The sequence below is a fragment of the Bos taurus genome, chromosome 22 (assembly GCF_002263795.3).
Source record: "Bos taurus isolate L1 Dominette 01449 registration number 42190680 breed Hereford chromosome 22, ARS-UCD2.0, whole genome shotgun sequence".
Classification (NCBI taxonomy): Eukaryota; Metazoa; Chordata; class Mammalia; order Artiodactyla; family Bovidae; genus Bos; species Bos taurus.
In genome coordinates this window covers 40022952-40040110 of record NC_037349.1, presented here as the reverse complement: position 1 = coordinate 40040110, position 17159 = coordinate 40022952, and the positions used below count along the sequence as shown (strand labels likewise).

The window sequence follows — 17159 nt, the reverse complement described above, 5'->3', positions numbered from 1 at the left end:
ATATATATGTTTATGAAACACAACTGGAAGAAAAGGAGGAAGGGAAAGAATCAGTAGTTAAACAATTAATACATCATCAATCAAAAGATTTTAACACTGGTGGAAACTCAGGATCAATGCACAGAACCCAGGAAATCAAATCTTCTGAGGACAAAGGCAATAACATAATTAAGGATCTCCTTGAACCCTGCAGTTGGAGATGGCTGTGGGGACTGAGGAGTCGGTGGAGGAAACACTGTTCCCGTGAAGAAGGTAGAAAAGGTGATTTTTTTTTTTCATTCAGAAAACATCAGTGGATAAGATGATGCTCTCTTATTGGTAACGAGACATGGGCTTCTTTCCAGAGAGTGACAGAGATCCTTCCAGCAAATCTTGTTGTCTTTGATGTGAGCTCTGCCGAGAAAATACCTTCCGCTGAGCAAGGATGGGAGAGAAATTTGAAGAAGGTGTTTTATGTTCTCCTTGTGTCTTTGATGTACACAAAGGATTTAGTCCTGGAAGATGAAGACTTTATCCATTTTCTTCTTGCTAAGGAGAGCTTTGTTCCACGTTTCCCTGTTGGGTATGATCCTGGTGAGCAGGTGACAGATAATTTTAGGATTTTCTCATTATCTAAGGAACCGTTACACAAGTCCCCACAGGCAACAGGTTGCACAGAAAAGCAAAAGTCATTGTAACACAAAAATATTTACTAATAAATATTAGTAATATTTAATAAATTAGTAATTTATTACAAATATTACTACTCTGGCTAAAATATGCCCTGTCAATTACAAATATCCATGTTACACTATAAATTCAAAGCAAATCAACTATGAAGACAATCTCAAATTCTTTTAAGGGATACAGTTTCATAAAGTCAATCAAGTGATCTGGGAGAAGCACTCCAAGTACAGGCAAAGCTTTTGGCAAACGACAAATCAGCCTACTTAAACTAGTTACCATCTGGCGGGGCAGGAGGGCGGGGGGAGAAAAATAAAGGGGATAACACAATAGCACTTCAAAAAGAAAATAATTGAATAGCAGAAAACGATATCCTTGGGGAAAATGACAAACACAAATATGTACCCCAGATGATCTCCATGATGAACTTTTTGCAAAACTTAAACATGAAGTGAAAGATTGAACTGTTATAAAATTTGTGTTGAAAATCATGCCCTCTAAACTCCTGTTTTATCCACCTTAAACATTAGTTCATACTTGTGATTATAAACTTCAAAATTACTTAACGTATTAAAGTGGGTTTTTAGAAAATACTTATTTATTTATTGGGCTCTGCCAGGTCTTAGTTGCAGCATGTGGGATCTAGTTCCCTGGTCTGGAAACTAGATTCCAGAAACCCCTTCCTCCTGTAATCTGACTTCCTTAATCAAGTCCACCATTGTTTCTCACTTGGATTATTACTAATACAATCACCTCCTATCGCTCCTGCCTCCCGGCTTGCCCTTCTCCAGTTCTTCCTCCTAGTTGTACCCAGATGGCAGGTTCTAAAATACAAACATGAGGATGTCACTCCTCTGCTTGCAGTCCTTTTAGGCAGCCCATCTACCCACTGTGTGCATGTGTCTCAGCATATCTTGCAACGCCTTCATCCATCTCTTTCCAACATCCTCAGCCCTTGTTCCTGTGCTGCTCTGCTCTTCGTTTCAGCTTCTCATCATCTCTAATGTACTATCGTGCCACAGATCTGGCCATTGCACAAGCCTAATGCCTACTCAGCTTTTGGTTCTCACCTTAGAGATCAATTCCTCCAGGAAGCCTTCCCAGATCACTTGGGTCTGCTGTGTCTCCCTTGTGGTCAGTCCCACAGCATCCTGCACTAACTGTACCGAAGCTCTTATGAAACAATATTATTATCAGTAATAGATGAGGGCGCTGGAACTGATACTTCAAGAATCTACAGCTCAGCATCTGGCCCAGAGTACACACCTTAGTCCTTGTGTGTGTGTGTCTTAGTTGCTCAGATACAACTGAGCACTCTTTGTGACCCCATGCACTGTAGCTCACCAGGCTCCCATGTCCATGGAATTCTCCAGGCAAGAATACTGGAATGGGTTGCCATTCTCTTCTCCTGGGGATCTTTCCGACCCAGGAATCAGACTTGGGTCTTCCATATTGCAGGCAGATTCTTTACCATCTGAGCCACCAGAGAAGCCCACTTTAGTCCTTAGTATATGCTTAATTAAAGGAATGAATGAATAAGTGTAGCACCAAGCAAAGCAAAACAAAATTAACAGTGTCATGAAAGCAGTAAAGCCTTGCAATTAAACTGAGACATTTCCAAGTCTGGTAGGTAAAGAATATGAAAGTTAAGACATCAAAACTCTTCCCAGAGGTCATTTCTGGGGAGTGTGACTGGGACAGTGCAAAAAGGGAATTTCGCTTTTTTACTTTATATACCTAACAGTTGATATTGCTATAAGAATGCATTACCAGTGTAACAATTTTTTTTTAAATAAATGCCCATAACCAAGTATTTACTGTTAGTTATTAAATAGCCTCTGATCTTCTTGTCGGACATGACTTAGAGACTAAACAACAACAACAAAATCTTCTTGTTTTTTTAATTTTATTAAAGTTGATTTACAATGTTGTGTTAATTTCAGGTGTACAGCCAAGTGATTCAGTTATACATATACATGTATTCGTTCTTTTCCAGATTTTTTTTTTTCTCGTATGAGTTATCACAGAATATTGAGTAGAATTCCCTGTGCTTTACAGTAGGTCCTTGTTGGTTATTTTATATATAGTAGTGTGTGTTCATTTGTAAGTCTGCTTCTGTTTTTTAAATAAACATTCATTTGTGTCATTTTTTAAAATTAGATTCCACATATAAGTGATATATATGGAAGGAAAAGGGCATTTTCCTTTCTCTAACTTACTCCACTTAGTATGATCATCTCTAGGTTCACCTGTGTTGCTGCAAATGACTTTCATGTTTATGGATGAGTAATATTCCACTGTGTATATATGACACATCTTCTTTATCAATTCCTTATCAATTCCTTCATCGATGGACATTTAGGCTTCCATGTCTTGGCTATTGTAAAAACAGTGCTGCAATGAACATTGGGGCGCACATATCTTTTCAGATTATGGTTTTCTCTAGATATATGCCCAGGAGTGGGATTGCTGGATCGTACAGTAGTTTGTAGTTTTTTAGAGAACCTCTATACTGTTCTCCACAGTGGCTGTACTGATTTACATTCCCACCACCAGTGTAGGAGGGCTCCCTTTTCTCCATACCCTCTCCAGCATTTATGTTTGTAGACTTTTTGATGATAGCCTCCTCTTCTTAATTTGAATAGTTCCATTTGTTAAGCTTTTCTCTAAAAAAAAAAACAAAAACAGAAAAACTTTAAAATGAAAGCTATCCTAAAAAAATGAAATGTTCTTAACAATTTTAGCTTACCTGTATGTTTATATAAAATCATCACAATTTCTGCTTGTCATGGAAAATTTTAGGATGTTCTGAATAATTGTGTGTAATGAGAATTTAATCTTGTTTCTTCAAGAGAGTGCAATTGACTTAGGGGGAAGAATATACATCTAGAGGGAAGGAACCTTTTTCACTGTATTATTATTCTGTACTATTATTCATTATTATTATCATTCTCTATTATTCAAAAACTTTCTAAGAAGCTCCTATTACCTTTATAATAAAATAAAAACTAATTAAAAATTTAAAAGTGAAAGCATTTTATGAAGCTTTTAAAAAATACATTAATATTCTTGGCAACTTTGCAAGGTAGATATAATCATCATTTTAAAGATGAAGAAACTGAGACTACAAGAAATTCTGTGACTTGTTTAAGGTCAAAGTGGTAATAAGGGGCAAACTGAGGACTCAACCCCAAATCTAATTTTAATGCCAAGATATAATTCTTTAAAAATGTAATATATTGTGTTTTCTTGTTTTATTAAACAAGTAAATAGTAGTTTGCTAGAGGATAAGTGTATTACTTTAGGGATGGAGAGAGATTTATTTTCTTAGTTTAAGGCAGTAGTAATGCTTAGGGATTCAAAATAAATGCTTTCCTTGACCAAGGTACCAAAGAGGAATCACATTAGCTGCCAAATTGAAAACAAATTTCCTCCTAACATTTTATTAGTATCTTAAACCTATCATATTTCCTAAATATTCTTTCTTATCTTTACCAACAACAAAGCCTTAGACATAAAGCCTTAAATAGAGGAAGCAATCAATATTGACTTTAAATTTGTTAAAGTATAAATGTGCGTGTTTTATGTACATGTATGTGGATGTTTTCATACAAGTATTTGTATAGTGTAGAAAATATATATACCAGATGTTAACTGTTGTTATACTTGGCTAATGAAATTATAAATACTTTAATTTCTCTGGAATTTCCTGTATCTGTTAATTTGTCTAAAAATGGACAATTTACTAATTTGTAATAAGAAGAAAAAAGAGTGGGGATTGTTATGCAAGATAATGAGATTTATAAAGTCATAGTAACCATGTATACTGGCTCAGGAATAGACAAACTGATCAAAGAAACACAATACAAAGTGTAGAAATACACGTAGAAATTTGATATATGAGAGGTAATATGGTAGCCATGTGGGATCAGGGGAGGAGGCGAGATCATTCAATACATTGAACTGAAAAAAAAAAACAGTTATCCATAATAGAAAAATATGATTTTGGATCCCTAACTCAAATCATACTCAAAAGTCAATTACAGATAGAGTAAAGACTGAAACTCCAGAGGGAAACAGAAAAGATTGAGAGAAATTCTTAATTAGATATAAAGAGTGCTAATCATTAAAGAAAAGACTGATAAGCTCAATTCCATTAAAACTAAGAACTTATGCTAAGAATACCCTAAAGAAAGTGAAAAGACAAGTCAAAAGCAGGGAGAAAATATCTGAAAGGATACCAACACCATATTAGTCAGGGTCCTCCAACAAAAAGGAGATGTGTGTACATATGAGGAGATTTATGACAGGAATTGGCTCACATGATTATGGCAGCTCAGAAGTCTCACAATCTGCCTTCTGCAAGCTGGAGACTCAGAAAGGCTGGTGATGTAATTCAGTCTATTCCTGAGGGCCTGAGTACCAGGAACCTAGATGTCTTAGAACAGGAAATGATGGATGACCCAACACAAACAGAGAGCAAATTTTCTCTTTACATTTTCATTCTATCTAGTCCCTCAAAGGATTATGTGATGTTCACCCACCCAAAGAGGGTGATCTTATACTCAGTGTATGCATTCACACGCCAATCTCTTACAAAAACATCCTCACAGACACACCCAGAAATATATTATCAGCTATCTGTGAATCCTTTGGCCCAGTCAAGTTGACACATAAAATTAACTATCATCACCACCAACAGATTAGAGTAAAATACATATATATATATCAAATACTTCCCCACAAACCAATAGGAGAAAGCAAACAAATCAATAGAAAAGCAAGAGACATGAACAGACATCTCACAGAAAAGGAGACATTTATGGCCAATGAATACAAAAAGAGGCCATCAACCTTATTAGCAATCAGAAAATACAGATCAAGATCAAAATGCCATTTTATACCTAACAGCTTAAGAAAGGGGCTTCCCTGGTGGCTCCAATGGTAGAGAACCTGCTTACAATGCAGGAGACCCAGTTTCAATCCCTGGATGGGGAAGATCTCCTGGAGAAGGAAATTGCTTTAAAAAAAAACAAACAAAAAAAAAACACAAGAATACCAAGAGTAAGGGAGGATGCAAGTCAACAGGAAAGCTTACACATTCTGGTGGGAGTATACGTTATTACAGTCACTTTGGAGAATAATTTCATATTATTTGGTAAAGCTGAACATTCATTTATCTCCAATCCAGCATTTCTACTGCTGAGTGTGAATTCCTGAGAGAAAATCCTCTTTATGTGCCCATGAAGATGTGTTTGAGAAGGTCCACAAGAGAACTATTCATAACAGCAAAAAAAAAAAAAAAAAAAAGGAAAGGAAATGACTAAATTGAGCACTGAGAAGAGAACAGATAAAAGTAAGTTTCTAACATAGCCATCTGGCACATGGTAAACAATCAATAAATGGTAGCCGTTACCATTAGCCCTGAGTATCAGTTTCATCATGTTAAATACAGCAATAATAATACCTATTTTACAGTAACATATAAAGAATTAAATGAGAAACAGATGTAAGTCCTTGGCACACAGATAGCATTTGACAAATGTTACTGCCTCCTTATGGATCTGGGTGAAGTTCGGGAGCTATCAGCTTGGTAATGGAAGAGTGTGTATATGTGATGTTGCCCAGCAAGGCCTACCCTTAGCAGGCTTCCAAGGCTGGCTGTTTTTGTCTTGAAGAAACAAAGAGTATGCCTACTCCATGTCTGGAAAGCACCTTCTGACATGGTATTTTATACTATTGTTTCCATTGTACTGAGCTTTGAGAGGTAAGATGACTTGCCTCAGGTCATCCAGCTCAGAAGCAGGTATGGATTTGAACTCACACAATCTAATCCTCAATACCAGCACCCTCTGTGTACTAAGTCACTTCAACCGTGTCTGACTCTGTGTGACCCTATGGTCTGTAGCCCGCCAGGTGTCCAAGGGATTCTCCAGGCAAGAATAATGGAGGGAATTGCCATTTCCTTCTCCAGGGGATCTTCCCAACCCAGGGATTGAACCAAAGTCTCTTACTTCTTCTCCTGCATTGGCAGGCAGGTTCTTTACCCCTAGCGCCACCTGGGGAGTCCACCAGCACCCTCTACTGCTTTCCAAATGCTACCAGATCTCAACATCACCTCTAACAGAAAGGCAACATAATCTCAACTGGCAGGGATTCCAGAATCCTTCTTCCAGTTCCAGTTCCTGTCCCCACCTGAGGGGGAGTGTGTGTGTGTGTGTGTGTGTGTGTGTGTGTGTCTGTCCATGTTGGGAAAAGGAGAAGACCCAGTCTTGACAACCAATGAGTGACCCTGGAGCAAATGTCAGCTTGGAAGAGCAGAGGCCACAAATGGTTAATGGCATTATTCCCCAAAGGGCACCAGAAAGTCAAGTAAACTATTCTTGACCTTTCAGAAGCTATTATGAGGAAAACATAAAGAAACAATTCTGCGGGCTTAATGAAGGAACGCTGTGAAAAGTGTAATGGGCTATTTGTGAACATCTCAAAAGCATCATATAATTTGGCACAATTGGCAGTCTATTCTCCAGCAAGGCCAAGCAGTGTGTTGCTACTTTAGGCCCAAAGTGCCTTGGCAAAGCCAGGACCCCACCTCCATCCCTTCTCTAAAGCCCAGGGTGTCTATGATTTAATTTCCAAGGCTTAAACAGCAGCTGCTGAAACGAAATGTGGCACTGGCTCATTCATTTTCCCCAAGTGCTAAAATATGTTTTTTTGCTTCAAAATATGAGCCCTATTCAGGTTTTGGGTTTTTTTTCCCACTACACACACAGAGTTCTTCTTTTTAAAGTTACATTTTCAAGCAATTAGTTTATTCTATTGACTCAGCTCTTCATGGCTTTGGTGGGGGCTGGTGGAAGAATGAGGTGGTAGAGTACTTCATTATTTTTAAAAATGGTTATTGGCCATGCTTGGCTCTCATATTTCATTCCCAATTTCATAAGGACATTTAGTATGCAGAGTCTCTGAGTAAGACCATCAGCTGCCACGTTAGCACAATGGTTCTTTGGAGTCGTAACAGTATACTACAGAAATGATCCGTGGATTATATAAGCCTGTAAGGTCCAATACACTTACAGTTTTTAACCCTTCTCCATTATTTATTCCTCATTAGGCTTCCCCCTCCCTTTTTTCTGCTCTTAAATACAAATGCAAAATTAACACGCAAAGCCAGGAAGAGATACACCCAAAGTATGTTTAACTAGAGCTAAGAGAAGGCTAAGAAAATGATTCTACAAAAGCAATAATTTTCAGTTAACCCTGACCTTCAGCCTATGTTATGTCCTGGCAGAGTTTCTGTTCACATTTCATATTGCCTCCCAAATAGAGGAATAGGTGACTTTGGATGCCAGGGTTTCTAGCTTTCTGTAGTCTGTTCCACAGTCTGGGGAACTGTTGTATGACTTCAATAGTGTTTCTAAGTTGACTATGAAAGATTTGAGTCTATTTCAGATTCCCAGCTGTTCTAAAACTGAGTGATAAAGGTAGGAAGCAAAACTGGTTACTGTGTTCCAATAACATGCGCATTTGTAATCAACTTACTTAAAAGGTTAAAAATGGTTATTGGCTGTGTTCAGTTCCCAGATAGAAAACTTGGTCTTAAGATGCCAGAGATCAGTGGGCAGAGAGCAAACTGAAATATTCTCAGTGGCTCGAGCTGGGCCAGGACTAGAGTCCAGGTTTGCTGAAGCCATAAACAAAGGCAGCAAAGCGAGTTTAATAACAGAAACATGTCCTGGACAACTGTCACTGCTCATACTTGATTTAGATAATTCTTTACCAGCGGTACAGCCTTGCCCTTCACTTCTGACACCAGAGAATAGATTGTTTTCTTAGAAATGGAATATTCAAGTGAAAGGTATTTTTAGACATCTGTAGAAGTGCATCCACTAGGAACAGAGGGTTGACCATCAGCATTTATCATCTCTCCCTGTCAAAATCCAATAAATGATAGTGAAAGAATGAACCCATAACCAAGACAAGCACAGAAAGGAGGCCATCAATGAATAAGGCACCTGGACAAATTTCTGATGGATGGGTTGAGGGTAGGAGGCTGTTGATGGACAAAGAAAGAGCAAGGGAGTCGCTACAGAGTTTGCCCAGAGGAGACTCCACAGAAGGGAGACATGACTTAGGGGAGCCCTAAAGAAACCAGTCAGGATGGGCTGAGTCAGCAGAGGCTGGGAATGAGAAAGAGTTTGACTGAAAGTATTTTTGGAAGGACTATTCCCATCGGCTCCCTCTCTCACTTTTTCCCTTCCCAATCCTGCTGCAAACAGACCAGCACTAGGTTGATGGAGCAATTGTAGCTCCCACACTGCCTTGCAAGTCCTCCCGTCCCCAAGCAAGTAAAGCTCAGTGTTGCCCTCCTGCTGCCCTTTCCAACTGCAGAATTTTGCCCCCAGGCTGAAAAACTAGAGATTCTTATCTAAAGAAGCTGACTAACTGCCTAGAGAGGAAGAGATGCTTGGGCAGACACAGGTCCTACAGTACAAAATTACCCTTTGGCATTTGGGAACCTTGCTGAGAATCCACGCCCACACTGCTGAATTCATTCTCTCCCTGAAGTGAAATCAGCCCAGCAGGAATCCTTGCCCTTATCCTCAGAGCTTCCAGGAAGCCTGCCCATTCAAAGGCTAACAGTACAGAGACCTACCCAGGCCACAGCCAGTAGTCATCCCTGAGGTTGTCATCAGTGTCATCACCACCATCAAACACTTATTGAACACTGACATCACTCTAAGATCAAAGTGTTAGTCACTCAGTCGTGTCCGACTCTTCGCAACCCTATGGACTATAGGAGCCCACCAGGTTCCTGTGCATAGGACTCTCCAGGCAAGATTACTGCAGTGGGTTGCCATGCCCTCCTTCAGAGGAATTTCCTGACCCAGGGATCAAATCCAGGTCTCCTGCATTGCAGGCGGATTCTTTACCGCTGAGCCACTGGAGAAGCCCAATAGAACTGTGGCAGTGTTTTTTTTAAGAACGTGTGCTCCCTTAAAAAATTAAACACAGAATTATCAAATGATCCAGCAATTGCACTTCTCAGCATATACCCAAAGGAACTGAAAGGAGGGGTGCCGGGAGCCGGCATATTGCATATTGAGTGCATATTGCATATTGAGTGCAGCATTTTCCACAGCATCATCTTTCAGGATCTGGAATAGCTTAACTGGAATTCTATCACTGCCGGGAGCCAGTGTGAGGAGCTCCACCCATGACAAAGGTCATGAGGAAGGAGGCTCGGCATACGCAAAGGCGGGATCCAGCCTCAGGAGTCCCCTTGGAAATTCTCGAGTATCTACCCCCAAAACCAGTCTGCCTACTTTCTGCTTTGTGCTTTCACCTACACCTCTGACTTTATGGGGGGCTGTCCCCCACTACCTCTCTCTGAAAAAAGAGTTAACTTACAGCTCCAGTTAATAATTCCTGGGTGTGACAGTGTTTAACCTACAAACTCCTTTGGAAATCCTCTAGCCTGCCTGAATAGGTTTTTCCGGCCACATGTGATTGTTCAGAGCCTCCCAACTGTGAGAGGCAGGAGATGTTCTAAACTGTCTAAACACAGATTCCTTTGAGCAGTTAAAAGATTGATTAGAAATTGTATTGGTGAAGGATTTTCACTTGTTGGGCCAATGTTTGCTGCTAAGTCTCCATATCCCTTATCTGCTGTGTCCCTGGCAGTGTATTGATTAATATAATTGGTGTAAATAGTAGCTTTAATGTTTGTAACCTTGGACCCTTGAGTTAATTCTTTTTCTTGTTATAGCCCACCACACCTTTGCTCTGTAGGAATGCAACTTTATCTAATGCTTTTGGAGGGTGGCTCCTGACCAATCACCTTTAGAGAAAAATAAGTTTTCTGAAGAAAGGGTCTTAAAATGTTAACAGGCCTCCGGGCCAAAAGATGATGCAAATCACCTAAGCTTTTGCATATGATAAGTTTGCAGGAAGAAAGCCTGGCTTGCTGCATGACTCTACCCCTTCCCCCATTATCCTCTATGCATAACTTAAGGTATAAAAACTACTTTGGAAAATAAACTGCAGGCCTTGTTCACCGAAACTTGGTCTCACCATGTAGTTCTTTCTCTTACCTTCTGGCTGAATTATTCAGCCTCTTTTCTCCACTGAATTTCCTCACTGAGCTATCCTTATTCTATTACTCTTTATATCTTTGATAAATATTTAAATAAATAGGTCGCCTATGCCGTCTCTCCTTCGAATACCCTGGATCAGCTGGGGCTGGACCCCGGCAGAGGGGCTCGGGCAGATACTGGCACAGCCATGTTCACAGCAGCATTACTCACAATGGCTAAAGAACAGAAACAATCCAAGTACTCACTGCCTGAAGAATGGAAAAATAGAATATGGTATACACATACAGTGGAATATTACTCAGCCTGAAAAAGGAAGGACATTCTGGCATATGCTACACCAGGATGAACCTTAAAAACATTACACTAATAGCCAGTCACAAAAGGACAAATATTGTATGACTCTACTTACGTAAGGTACTAAAGTAGTCAAATTCATATAAACAAAAAGTAGAATGGTGTTTGCCAGAGGCTGAGAGGTTGGGGGAATAAGGAGTCACTGTTTAATGGGTACAGAGTTTCATATGGAGAAGATGAAGTTCTGGAGATGGATGGTGGTAATGCTTGCACAGCACTGTGAGTGTATTTAACACTGCTGCTGCTGCTGCTAAGTTGCTTCAGTTGTGACCGACTCTGTGAGACCCCGTAGACGGGGGCCTACCAGGCTCCCCCGTCCCTGGGATTCTCCAGGCAAGAACACTGGAGTGGGTTGCCATTTCCTTCTCCAATGCATGAAAGTGAAAAGTGAAAGGGAGTTGCTCAGTCGTGTCCGACCCTCAGCGACCCCATGGACTGCAGCCTACCAGGCTCCTCCGTCCATGGGATTTTCCAGGCACGAGTACTGGAGTGGGGTGCCATTGCCTTCTCCGTATTTAACACTACTGAATCATATACCTAAAAATGGTAAGAATGGTAAATTTTATATGTAATGTACCAATAAGAAACCTAACAACAAACCCACCCAAAATAATACAATTATTGAAATGTAAGCTCGTCTGTTAAATATATGAGGTATTAAAGATGAAATAATATATATTGCTTTAAAATCATGTGATGAGGGGAGAGGTTGAGGAATGTAAGGGAAATAGAGGGTGAGGGGTGCGAAGCTGACACAAGACTCTCCAAATACAAAATCACTGTTAACTGTGATGGTATATATGGGTGCATGATATGTGGATACTACTTTGTGTATGCTTGAAGTTTCCATGAAAGGAAAAAAACAGTTCATCTCATTTGACACACTGTACGGTTTGCAGTATCGTAAGTTTCCTGACCACAGGCTGAATTCATGCCTTTGGTAGTTAAAGCACAGAGTTCTAACCACTGGACAACCAGGGAATTCCCTTGAAAAATCTCATCCCAGTAGATAACAGGACAGTAGCTGTCATCGTATTTATTAAACTTTCAAAAAGAGACAGGGCCATGGAAGGAAGCTTTCCTCTCAGCCCATTCCACAATGCTCCTGAGAACATACCCAACTGCTCACCAGTAAGGATTTCACCCTCAGAGTCCCTTAGAGAACTCTCAGAACCTTTACTATCAGCAGCTGCCCACCCAAGGTGATTTCTAGGGTTGGGAGAAATAAAAAGTATTTCCTTCTAGTGAACTACCATGTACAGAAAACTGTTTCATCCTGTAATACAAAAAGGAAAATGGCAGAGAAGGTCCATATCAAGAATCTTACCTAAAAGGTACATCTGCTTCATGTCATGGGACTCATCAACTCAACAACCACAACAACAACAAAAAAAACATATTTTAAACTATAAAATTAAGGAATCCAGGTTGCTGTGAATGTATTTTTCCTGACCTTTCTCTCACACACACACGCACGCCATTTGCCTTGACCAAGCAATCACAATGAGTTGGGAACTGGTCACATAAGCAAAGAGTGAACACTCTACTCATCGCTTCATTTATTCATGTTTTAACAAGTATTTGCTGAGTACCATTGGTAACTAAGGCATAATATCAATATTGGGTGCTAGGTGATGTGCAGACCCACTCAAACCCTCAGAGCTGATGTGAAGATCAACTGAACTAAAGACGTTTGAGATTGAACAGATCCAGAAAGAAGCCTTTATTTACTTAGCTGTGCCCGGTCTTAGTTGTGGCATGCGGGATCTTTAGTTGTGGGATGCACTCTTGGTTGCAGCATGTAGGATCCAGTTCCCTGACCAGGGATAAGACCCAGATCTTGAGGGTGGTGTCTTAGCCACTAGACAGTCCACCAGGCAAGTCCCCAGAAAGCAACCTGTTTTGGAGCTTCACTTACCTGATTAAAGGCAGACACTCCTGGAAATGAGGCTGTCATAAATACCCTTTGGGGCAGCTTCACTCTGAAGAAGGGAACTTAGAGCAGAATTGCCACAAATCTTCTCTTGGGGTGGCTTTTACTAACTAGAAAGAAGTGGGAGGTGAGTACTTGCACCTGCATTAACAAACATAATCACAAATTTTCTATCTCCCGTTTTGTTCTCCTAAAAGCCCATCCGTCTTTCCTGAAGAAAACTCATTTGTTCTTCCCATTAAATCTTTTGTCTCCCCTCCCTTTCCCATTATTCAGTAAATATATAAGCCCCTATCTTTGGCTGTTTGTTGAGTCACATTTTTTCTGTTAATTCCCACATCTATAAATGAATAAAAATCTGTCTTTTCTAGTGCTAATCTCTGTCAGTTTAATTCACAGGCCCTCAACCACTGAATTTAAGAGGGTAGAGTAAAAGTTTTTCCTCCCTGACAGTGACAAAGACAGAAAAATTCTGGCTCTCATGGAAACTGCATTCCATCAGGGAATATACACAGAAGGAGCAAATGCACAAATATTTATTTACATTTTGTCATTATTGCCTGATCAAATAATGGGTCAGTTAAGAGTTGGATACAGAATGAAGTAAGCCAGAAAGAAAAAAACACCAGTACAGTATACTAACGCATATATACGGAATTTAAGAAGGTGGTAACGATAACTCTGTATGTGTGACAGCAAAAGAGACACAGATGTATAGAACAGTCTTTTGGACTCTGTGGGGGAGGACGAGGGTGGGATGATTTGGGAGAATGGCATTGAAACATGTATATTATCATATATGAAACGAATCACCAGTCCAGTTTTGATGCATGATACAGGATGCTCGGGGCTGGTGCACTGGGATGATACAGAGGGATGGGATGGGAGGGAGGTGGGGGGGGTGGGTTCAGGATGGGGAACACATGTACACCCATGGCAGATTCATGTCAATGTAAGGCAAAACCAATACAATATTGTAAAAATAAAATAAAAAATGAAATCAGAAAAAAAAAAAAAAGAGTTAGATTCCCCTGGTTAGCCTCAGTACAAGAAAACAATATGTTAATACTGGAGTCTCTTCTGATCAGTTGGATATATGTACATCATCACACTAGGTGGTCTAGAAAAGCCTCTCCAAGGAATGATACTTAGGCTGAGTCCAAAAACATGAAGAAAAAACAGTATTAGGAGACGTGGGGAGGAGCATTCCAAACAAAGGGAGGAAGGGAAACATCACACAAGACATGGCAGTGTTTGTGTGTGTAGAGGACTTCAGAATTTGTGAGGGTTACCACCGAAATCATGATTCTCTGTGATGGGTGAGGGATAGAGGATGGGAGAAACTCACACTTACAGACAAGTAAAGAGAGATTTAAAGTTAAATTGAGAGTAAAGTTGACAGAGGATATCCAAGATTAGGAGATCAAGTTAAGCATTAAACAGTAAATTCAACAACAAAGACCCGATGGTAGCTACAGACGTCAATTAGAAAGTAGGGGACTTCCCTGATGGTCCAGTGATTAAGACTCCACGCTTTCCAATGCAGGGGTTGTAAATTCGATCCCCTTACACCCACTAAGGGGGGACTATGATCCCACATGACTTGCAGCATACACAAATAATAGAAGTAGAAGCTATCTCACCCCGTAGAAACTAGGGAGGGTTGAGACGCTAGGGGGCAGGGAAGAGTCCTTATAATTACTTCATCCCAAGGCCTTATAATTTCATCCTATAGTTGTCTTGAATCCTAAGGAGGGGCCAGATGAAGCTGAATCCACAGGCAGAAATATAAAGATCAGGTGCATTTATCAAGCCATGCAATATGGTTCACAAATATTTCACCCACTGTTGTGTTTTGGTTTCACTTTATAGGAAGAATATAGAAAGGCAGATTCACACATTAACTTCAGGACTCAAGAGAAATAATACTAAAAAGTAAAGTTTCATTAAATAAAGTCCTGATTTCCCCTGGAGACAGGCCCTAGAACCCTAGACTGTAGGCAGGGCTGCTTTATGCCATATATTTACATGCAGCACTGGAGGAAAGAGTCCGCAAGAACACAACTCCATTGTTCCTAGAATTTGGTTCATAGTTCTTCAGTGAAGACCTGGGCTTACTTTTTCTAAAGGAGAATGAATTTTATGTCATCTTCCAGGAAATGCAATATTTTAAGTTAACCTTATCACAGGAGGAATTCCTGGAAAAATATAATAAAATCCAACAGTTGGTGAATTCAAGCTGGAGGTCACCCTAATTAACACAGTAAAGAGTAAATGGAATGCAAACAATCCTATTTCACACTAAACAATTCAACATGGGGAATCATTTGAACATAATGACTCAAGGGTAGATTACATTCCCCCATGCATAGGTACAGCCCCCACTGACTACCAGCGGAGACACTGATGCAGATCCAGAAACAGTTTGAGACCTAGAGGCTGGTGAAATAAATTGTGTGAATCAATTTAAAATGCGGCCAGCTGTTTTTGCTCCAAAAATGAGAAGACAAGGGTGGGATGGGGGTGGGACTCCACAGAGCCCACGTGGCAGAAGACTGAGGTATACCCAGTTTTAAAGTCAGCCGTAAATTGGTGAACTTGACCTCTTTTCCTATCTTGCTATCTTTTTATTCTGTTTAAGGAAGAATGCATACCAATAAACTATTTCGTTTTTAAGCCTCTTCATTTTAAAGCACTCTGAGGAAAACAGAGATGGACTGACCTGAATGCTGATCTCAAGAAGTTCAAAACTTGGCTAATAAGAGAAATGATCTGTATGTGTACAAGATTAAACAGGGAGACATTCAGAAAATAGTCACAGATGTGTGAATAAAGTTGCCTACGGGGATTTCACGGAAGCCATTATTGTAGTGAAAAACTACTCAGCAGAGAGTAGTTAAGAGTCATACTTTTTAAATCATTCCCTATTACCTTTACTTTAGGCTGCACTGCTTGGCATGCGGGATCTTAGTTCCCCAGCCAGGGATTGAACCCTTGCCTCCTGTAGTGGAAGCACAGAATCTTATTAATAACTGGACTGGCAAGGAAGTCCCAGGATTGATACTTTTTTTAAAAAAAGTACCTATTATTAACGATGGACTAGTTTGCAGCGATTATATTAGTGTAGGAAAAAATATTTAAGGACTGGAAAACTGTTGATGAAATATTAAGTTTAAAAATAGCTAACCAAAAAAAAATAAATAACATAAAAATATAAAAGTAGCTAACCAAATATTATGTACACTGTGCTCCATTTTTTAAAGAAAAAAATATTTTTGTTGATGCAGTCCAAACACAGGTTCGAAAAGAATTTCCAGACACATAGCATTTCAGAAGGGAGTGCGTTTATTAAGAGTAGAGATAAGGTGGGCACTGCGAGCACAGTGGGCCAACCTCCTCACAGACCAGGGAGAGTCGACTGTTTTCGTGAGTCAATAGCCAATTTTTATAGCCTCAAGACAAAGAAAATTCCTCCCGGAAGCGTGGCATTAGGTGATTGGTTAGGGGGCTACAGCATGTTCACTGGAGTGGGCACCTTTGCCTAATTTGGAGTCAGGAAGCTTATTAGGGATGATCAGGGGCTTTTGGCAACAGTTACAAAGGGACTCAGTTAGCTTCAGAGGTGACTGGTTCTGGGCTCCACTTCTGTGGTCTTGGTACAAGGCTTCACACCTTGGCCTGGTGATAACTAAAAGAGAAAAAAAAATCAGAGTTATAGGGACAGAAATACAACACAGAGGAATTTACAAGAGGGAGAAAACGTCAGTGTGTTTCAACAAGGGTCTTCCCTAGTGGAGTTGCTTGAGCCAATAGAACGAGACCCAGGTTCAGTTCAGAAGAAAAGGTAAGTTCCAGTCTTAGATCAAAGAATGAAGAGGGGTGAGCTCTGGCTCTAGAGCACACGCAGTCCAGAAAGGCCTGGGTAGGGCTGCTTTATAGAGTTCTTGTTCCCAGGGACAGGCAAACTTCTTGTGGCTCGGGCGTAGAGGAGGACACAGGCAGGCACTACTGTGCTGCTTGTGGGTCCCAGTCACAGTGCCGGCCGCAGCGTCTCTGCACACAGCCCACTGCCACCATCTTGAATTGAGCGTCCCGCGGCTTCTGCACACAGC

The 17159-nt window shown here is 40.3% G+C and overlaps 1 long non-coding RNA gene across 1 annotated transcript in view; it reads right to left on the bottom strand.

Annotated features, from left to right (window-relative positions):
• Positions 1-16374: 16374 nt before the first annotated feature.
• The window catches only part of LOC112443454 (uncharacterized), an 88230-nt gene continuing 87445 nt past the window's right edge, over positions 16375-17159 (bottom strand). Inside the window, exon 3 of the long non-coding RNA XR_003031826.2 lies at positions 16375-16735. This is a non-coding gene — a long non-coding RNA (uncharacterized lncRNA). The remainder of the gene's footprint in view (positions 16736-17159) is intronic.